Here is an 8,597-nt window from a genome sequence, read left to right on the forward strand (position 1 = left end):
AATATACTCCCTCAGGTTCATATATAACGTTTTGACTGAGTGCAATATAAAATGTATATATAAATAATAACGTATCAGGAAAATGGCGTTTAACGTTCGATTGTGTATTTTTAATCTGTATTTTGCTAGACCTTTTAACACGTTATTGATAATATCAATATTCTTTTCTTGTATTCCTAGCATTTTCATTTTACATTTAATTCTTGATATCTCTGATAAACTTGCAAATTTCTTTTCGTCTGCTGCTACCTCAATGGTTGTTATGAGTGCCGTCATGACGTCATCAATTCAAATTTAACCAGATTTATTATATTGGACATTTACATAAATATAAATGAAACATAGCATCAATATACCTTAAAATCGAAACAAGGCTTCGGATGCATAAATATTTTAAACAGAAGAATGGTACTATAGGTCAATTCACACTTTAGAATACACAATGCAGATGATGACTTGTCAGAACGAGCAGCATGTCTGTCCTATATCGGCAGGTTGGAGATGAAAATGATTTAGGCAGTACAAGAAGCATTGAAGACAAGTTCAAAATCAAACCATAAATATATAAGACATGCTTTCAACAAATTTATTTTGTTATGATGTTATGTTATTTTGGGTTTTAACAGTGTGCTGTATTCGGTGATTCAGTTCGGGCAATATAAGGTATTAGTCAAAATAAAACAAGATATAGTTCTAAAACAAGCAATATTGGCCATGCCGATGTTTGTCTCAATCTTTTTTAAATCATTTGTGTCTCTTCAATCCCATCGCCTTGATAAGAGCGACATGGTTTTACTGAAATAGTAAATTGATATAACTTAAAAATACAAATAACGTGATTATTCAATTGTTGGTATCAGCCTTTGTGTACATAGAAGAATGAATATAATATCTTTTGACACTCATTTTGCATCATGTTTATCAAAAGTTCAGGAACTAAACAATTTCCGATGTTATATAAGCTGTATTTCGTTGAGTGCTGGTTCATATCCATGCATCACCGTACAGATATAGCATGCTATTTTTTTTTAAAGCAACGTTGTATGAAATGTTTTGTCGTAATGTATTTGTTCAAGCCCGTAATTCGGCATTGGCTAGAAAACAAACTATAGGAATGAATCATTGCCATGTAAGTTAGCTTTGCATTAGCTTATTTTTGCGTTAACAATAGTGAAATACTGAATTGAATGTTTGAGTTGATTGCGTTGCGATTAAACAACTCAATGGTTTTACTTTTTAACTGAGTGTACTAGACTAGGTACAAATACAAAATATATATGTTAGTATTTTCCATTTAATTTGGTTATTATTAAGGATAAAATAGCAATTTTTTAGATGTAAAAAATATTAATTACCTCTTCGCACCCATCGTACGACTCTAACAGCTTCGATAATTATGACACGTATAATCAGAATTGTCACAACAATAACAAGCACAACTATTACAGTTATGACCCAAATTGTATCTTCACGTCTATCTGCAAGAATCGAGTAAACATGTTGATTTTATATTCTGTAATTGTATATATTGTTTCGTATGGTTTACTGTCAATTAAGCTTTAAGATGCGGTTCACATGACTATACATTTGTAAATGTTTGTATATTCACTCTGAAGAAGAATTCCGATTCTAAATTGAAAACAAACAAAAATCGAAAGAGGCAAAGGTCATTTCAGATAATTAGGATTAAACAAATGGATACACATCAAAGACTTAGAGCCCACGATTATATGTCTTTTATTTTTATTTTATTTTAAGGCAAACATCATTATTGTATGGCCCGTATCTCATTTTAAATGCTCAACTATCTCATAATGCAAGTAACCATAATGATACTGAAAGATTGATAGCAATTTAACCTGTATTATATCAATAAGCTGTATTTCAGGTTGTGCATTATATCAAACGTCATTGTTAAAAAGGACACATTCTCTCCAAACTTGGAGTCAATGGTAATATATAAAATAAGTTTTCTTTCAGTTCTGAGCTCTTTCTGCTTTGGAAAATATTGCTTTCGTTGAATGTGACAAGTAAACAATGCCATAACGATACACCTACCATTCGTTGGTAATTTGTAACTAATAATGTGAATATGAACTTAATGTTTGACATTGAGGTCGTTATCTGAACAAATTCTATGATTTGTAATAAGTGTGTGTCAAATACAATTCAAAAAAAAAATATTTGACTTAAATGTTGCCCTTTCGAAAATTATGTCTGCTCTATTTAGGTTTTTTCGATTTCATGTTTTTTAAGGTTAGTGTACAGTAAACAGGATATGTCACAGATTAGTGTAACATTATGCATACATATTTTAGATTGTTTAATTAATAAGCATATAAGTTATTTTCTCTTGGTCATTTGCAATATTTAAAATGAATGCCAATAACACGCGTAAGCTTTTCATACGACAGTACCGTCATGTGTATAATGTTATAACTTGTGTCGAAGTCAATACAATCACCTTACAAATTTCATATTATCGGGTAAGATTATACTTTCACATCAATGCATATTTAAGAAGCTCAAAACTAGGACTGTTGATTAGAACTTTATTTGTACAATTATGTTCTTCGTCTTTTATCTTAAAAGTAAAACATGTGATATGGGGATGAATGTTGACTGATTCGTATGAAAATATTGATTAAGTAGAAATATCTGTCAATCTTCATATAATCCAAACTACCTATTTTATTTTGATGAAAAATCTCGTTGTGAATTAAACAAATTGTATATTAAAATCTAAAACTGTTATCTTTAACTTTTATTGAATTTTCCGATGTATTCTGAAGCCGTATGCATATTTTATGTATGTAAAGATTAGAAAAAAAATCTTTAAGATCTTATTACAGCCACCTCAAAACAGTTATTGTCTTTGAGCAGTAGACTAAAGGATGATGAAGATTGGTATCGTACGTTTAGTTCAACTTACAGGGACATGCTTCGTAATCAACCACTGTCAGTTCTGTTTTGCCAACCGTACATAAAACTGTCAGTGACTCTGTACATGCCGTTGCAGAACTTGAGTAAGTACATGTTAAAGATGCCTGATAAAACATATCTTTTTTTCTGGCAGTCACAGAGACAAATGGTGTTAAGTTTTTGGTCTTAAAAAAAGACGAGAAATCAACTGCATTTTAAACAATATTTAGAATACCATGCGTTTAATGTATCTAAAATAATGTGATATAGTACAACGTATTCTAGTATATGATATGATATGAAACGTGATAAAATTTTGTTGCAGGTATTTAACTTTAGTTTGGAGGTCTTGAAAAACTCATAAAAAAGAGAAACACAGAAATATAAAATATGACTCTTAATAAATATAGGAAGATGGGGTATGAATGCCTTCAACACGGAGCCTTGTCTGAACACCATCAAGTTGTATGCATTTGTTTGTGGAAAATGTCCGCTTCATTGTTATTAACAGTTTGACAAAAGAAGTCGAAAAAAAACTATTATATAAAAGGAATTTATCTTATGTTACGGGCAAGTTTATATACAAAGTATGCCTGATGGATATTTTAATTTAAATAAATTATGAGATTTTAAGAATTATCAAGACTATTCAACCAAATTTGGCATTATCGAATGTCTATCATCAAAAAGAGGTGGCTAAGTTGCCTATAAACTTTCTAACAAAATTTTCAATTTTGGATTGATATCATTTGCTTGCATGCCGAAAATGATTTTTAGGGTTTTAAACTTTTAAAACATAATTTTCCAGTTTCAATTCACAAACACTAAAGAGTATACACTTTTGATGCGCCTTATATTACTTAAAGTTAATCCCTAATTAAGTAGGACCTAAAATACCTACCCTTTACTTTCTTATTTTGTATCTTGAATGATATCTTTAATTGTAAAACAATAATATAAAGAAAATAGCTGTAAAAATGAGAAAAAAAAACCAGTGAATACCAGCAATCACTGAAACAACTAGTAAATACATGTAATTACTTAATTCGCTAGTAATTACAGGTATTTACTGAAATATTTAGTAATTACGTGTAATTCCTAATTTCACCTATTTACTGTAACATATATACATCTTTGGTAGCTCTTTTAGAATGGGAAATGTTCTTATCTATAGCATGTGGTACCAAACAATATCATTTCAAAGAACGAAAGTCTTAACCTCAATTTATTGTCTTTTTATAGATTCAATTCAATTTACATATTAACATATTATTGGAAAAAGCAAACAAATATATATATTGGTTGGTAGATTCTTATAGACTCTATATATATATATATATATATATTTCGTATGTTTCGGGTTCGCTGTCTCATTCTTTTTAGATCACTTATTTGATTTTTCAGCACATGTTCATCTTAAGATCAATATCTGTATTCCAGCGTCGTTTATAGAATGGGGCATAAAAACAGATAATACAAATTGTTCATAAACTATTGTAGTTTATTACTCTTCGTGAAACTGAAAAAGTGAAATTGAAAAGAAACCTTGTTTTTCTTCTTCAAGGAGTAGATCAGTTAAAATTTCCAGACAAATTCAAAGACTACTATATTTGATCTATGTTAATCTGATAAAAAGGAAGTTGCATAGATATAGGAAGATGTGGTGTGAGTGCCAATGACACAACTCTCCATCCAAATGACAATTTATAAAAGTAAACCATTATAGGTCAATGGTCTGTTTGATTTATTCAAAGATTAGGTAGGACATATACTTATTTAGTAGATATTTCATATAGGACAGAATTTTTTTTTGCATATTCAAAGGGTAGGACAGAAACTTTTTTGAAGGGAGAAAAATGAATTGCACCGGTCCCAACCCCCCAATAAATGTCCCTTTGTGTACAATGTAATACCACAAAATTAGATAAAATGCATTATATCTGTCTTTTTTTTTCTTTTTAAATGTATGTACAAAAACGTACGAATAAGCAATGGGTGCACTCAAAACTAACAGTTTCCAAAACCATACACTACATATCAATATATGACAAAAGTTAATCCCGATTATCAATACATAAACAAATGTACAAAGTAGGGAATATGGCAGTTGGTTTTTTTTATGTGTATGTGCTTTTAATTTGAATATAGTACTTTCTTTTTGAAAACTTCCTTCAATTTCAATATTTTAGTTATTTTATTTTGAAATTGAACCAAAACAGTTTCTATATTAATAAAGTTCACGTGTAACAATTACGCGTCTTTTGTGTAAACTGTCATTGTTAGTTTGCCATAGAAGTAATTCTTAAAAAAAAATTGAATTATATATCAATTTTAGTAATTAGTTATCAAAAGTACCAGGATTATAATTTTATACGCCAGACGCGCGTTTCGTCTACATAAGACTCATCAGTGACGCTCAGATCAAAATAGTTAAAAAAGCAAAATACATACAAAGTTGAAGAGCATTGAGGACCCAAATCCTTAGTTTTTCGAAAAATTCAAAGTTTTGTAGACAGAAAATTTATAAAAATGACCATATAATTGATATTCATGTCAACACCGAAGTGCTGACTACTGGGCTGGTGATACCCTCGGGGACGAAACGTCCACCATCATTAGTAAGTGAATACTTAATCCTAATTTTGCTTGGCAAACAGGTATTGGGAACACTTTTTGAAACGATATATTAAAGGTGACATTGTACCGCTTGTCCCAGGTTACTGTTGGTATTACTGGTATCTTTTCTGTCGGATGAACTGGAAGTTAATAAAAATGATCAGCAAACTATGGAAGATCACCTTGATCAAATTCATAGATTGTTTTAGATAAAAAAAAATATCATAACAGATATATTTGATCCTCAGATAACTTTTATATAAAAACATCCTTTCTTCAACAACAACATTTATTTCCAATGATGTGGACTTCTTTATATTACATGTTTATAAAAATCTAACAGAAAACAAATCTTATTCAGTTTAATATCTATCATCATATCTATAACCATAATCAGTTTAGTATATTTTGTATTATTCAAATTATATTATCATAAACTAAATTTATTACATACATTCAAATACATCTTCCGTCAGATCAAGAACATCTCTGTACGAATGAAATCCGTAAACACATTCATATGGTATATTAACGTCATGTTCACTAAAGGAAAAGATTGTCAAAACAGAAATTCTGTCTTTTACAATCAATTTTTCTTTATATTTAGATGTGTTGTACGACAAGCCATTTGTTATTATCAATATGTACTGGTTACCAACATTCCATTTTCTATAATCATCACAACATGCTGTATCATTTGGCAAATGGCAAACTAAATGAATATCATGCCCAAAAATTGCTGGTTTTTCTTGTAGAGTCCATTTTATTTCTCCTAATAAGAAAATACTATATAGAATTAACAAATATGAAAAGGTTAAATCCTTCGTTATATCAACATATATTTGTTAAAAAAAATAAAGTACCTACAATGTATGTTGTTATTTGTGAAATAGATTTGTGAAAATGCATTAATATATAGTCACGGAATTTTAGTGTTATTGCAAATACAAAACAAATGTTTCTTGAATAAACCAATGCTTTCATATTCATGAACATAGGGTATATAATAACTTAAATATAAGTATAGTCCAACCTTTCGTTGAACTATAAACGTAAGTTGCATTCAATGAAAAGTCATAAAAGAGGTGGGAAGATTGGAAATTTGAATTCGAAATTTTTTTATCGAATAAATTCTTACGGAAAACTCAATCTTATTTAAAAAAACAATTTACACTGTAATTAGTATTCACACACAAAAAAAAATTAAGCTTTACTCATTACTCGTTTTAATTTTCGCTATATAGATGAAAATCTCTCACTAAAATAAAGAAAAATTTGAACGCATCTATCTCATAGACTTTGAAATTAAGAATTCAACTTGTACAGTAAACGCAGTAATATCTGGACTTTCATCTAGAAGTTGACAATGAAGAGCGACTGAAAACAAAATTGCTAATAACGAAATGTCTGAAAATACGAAATATCTGGCAAATGTGTGTTTTTAACCAATTGTCTGATTATACAATACGTATTTTCATTTTTATTGAGTATAAAATTGCGACTACTCTAATAGCTATTTTAATATCTCGTATTACCAATGTTATACGCATATACAAAAGAACTGAGTGTATGATATGGGACGAATAACCGGACACTTCATTGATGAGCTTATCCCAAAACTCCTGTCTATAGATGGACTGGTCTTAAATGAGCGTACTTCTTAAACTCCGCCCAGTCTAGTGAAAAAAATCTAGTAATAACCAATAACAAGAGGTATATAATTCGTAACTAAGGACTACTGTAATGTTGTCATATCAAAAAATATCACACTTGTTACATTAATAGCATCAAGTTAATTTTCAAGTGTTGTTAGATTATGAAGGTGACCAAACGTTTGTTGTAACAATATATATTCAATTTCAAGTAAATAAGTTGGTTGTGGTTACCAAACTTGGTTAATGGGTCAAATACTATCGTCTGTTCTGTACAACTGACAGTAACTCGACGCACTCACATCATGGGGCCGTGTATAGCCAATGCTAATGTTGTATTAATCACCAGGGTCGTCAATCAACAAGTATTCATAGACTGTAAAATCATGTCGCTAGAATTATTTGTCAATATAAAGTCATTTTCATTTGATGAAAAGTAATAGAAGTTATTCATCACTGGATTTATCTTCTTTTGGGGCATAAGATTGCTTGTATACATGTTATCGTTACCTAGCATGCAATCAGAGTAATCAATAATGCATAGTTTTGCCTATCACAGTTTTTGTTTAGTACGCTTTACCTAGTAAGATTTTTCATTTTACTTCAATTTGGCTGCTTATTATTTCGTTGTCAGATGTTCTTTTTACAATATGACGAGTTGAAACGATTGTCATAGTGATCTGCTATGCAACGATCTATTCAACGATTACTAAGACCAAATCACTACAAACATACTTTCGCGTGAAAGAACCTTATCAAACGTGATATTGTGTCGCCATAAATCAAGGTGTCTCAAAATATGACACTATCTTCGTGTATGACATGTGTTGTCTCTGCCTAATTGGAATCGGTTAACTACAAGTTACAGGCGAGTTTTTTTTAACAAGACTCAGCTACAAGTTGACTAATTCAAGCGATTTTCATAGGATGTATTTTTTTAGGGTGTTTGAAACGAAAGTCTGAACTTCACAAATGGCATTTTCTCGGCGTAATTTATTTAATATCCCCAAGTTTTCCTATTCCTGTATTTTACCAAACAAACCTGCTATTAACCAGGGAATAAACCAGATCGCTACGATGAGCAACGTCACGTTGAACATCAAAATAAAGTGTAAGTTGCGTTAAAAGTCCACGGCGGTAATGGCATCGGCTGAAATAGACAATGCAAAGAAAATTTACAATAGGCAGATCATGAGAGCTGATATAATGCAGTCCATATACATCATTACACAATGCATCATTCACTGTTATCATACCATAATACAATAAATATATTTTTTTAACATTCACGTCGATTCGCATCTTTCGCATTTGAACACATGTTTTGCAATTTTTATGTTTTAGGGAATGCCAAATTCAATATATCATCTCTTTATATATGTACTGAACAAGTATATGCAAACTACG

The 8,597-nt window shown here is 30.1% G+C and overlaps 2 long non-coding RNA genes across 2 annotated transcripts; both read right to left on the reverse strand.

Moving 5' to 3' along the window:
* Nucleotides 1-572: 572 nt before the first annotated feature.
* Nucleotides 573-3,150, reverse strand: LOC139502516 (uncharacterized). The gene is made up of 3 exons (XR_011658867.1): nucleotides 2,933-3,150; nucleotides 1,356-1,478; nucleotides 573-795 (listed from the first exon to the last, which is right to left on the reverse strand). It is a non-coding gene; the product is annotated as an uncharacterized lncRNA (long non-coding RNA).
* A 2,406-nt stretch (nucleotides 3,151-5,556) lies between these two features.
* LOC139502419 (uncharacterized) lies at nucleotides 5,557-8,341 on the reverse strand. The gene is made up of 3 exons (XR_011658836.1): nucleotides 8,233-8,341; nucleotides 5,993-6,310; nucleotides 5,557-5,678 (listed from the first exon to the last, which is right to left on the reverse strand). It is a non-coding gene; the product is annotated as an uncharacterized lncRNA (long non-coding RNA).
* Nucleotides 8,342-8,597: the final 256 nt, after the last annotated feature.

The sequence above is a fragment of the Mytilus edulis genome, chromosome 14, assembly GCF_963676685.1.
Source record: "Mytilus edulis chromosome 14, xbMytEdul2.2, whole genome shotgun sequence".
Classification (NCBI taxonomy): Eukaryota; Metazoa; Mollusca; class Bivalvia; order Mytilida; family Mytilidae; genus Mytilus; species Mytilus edulis.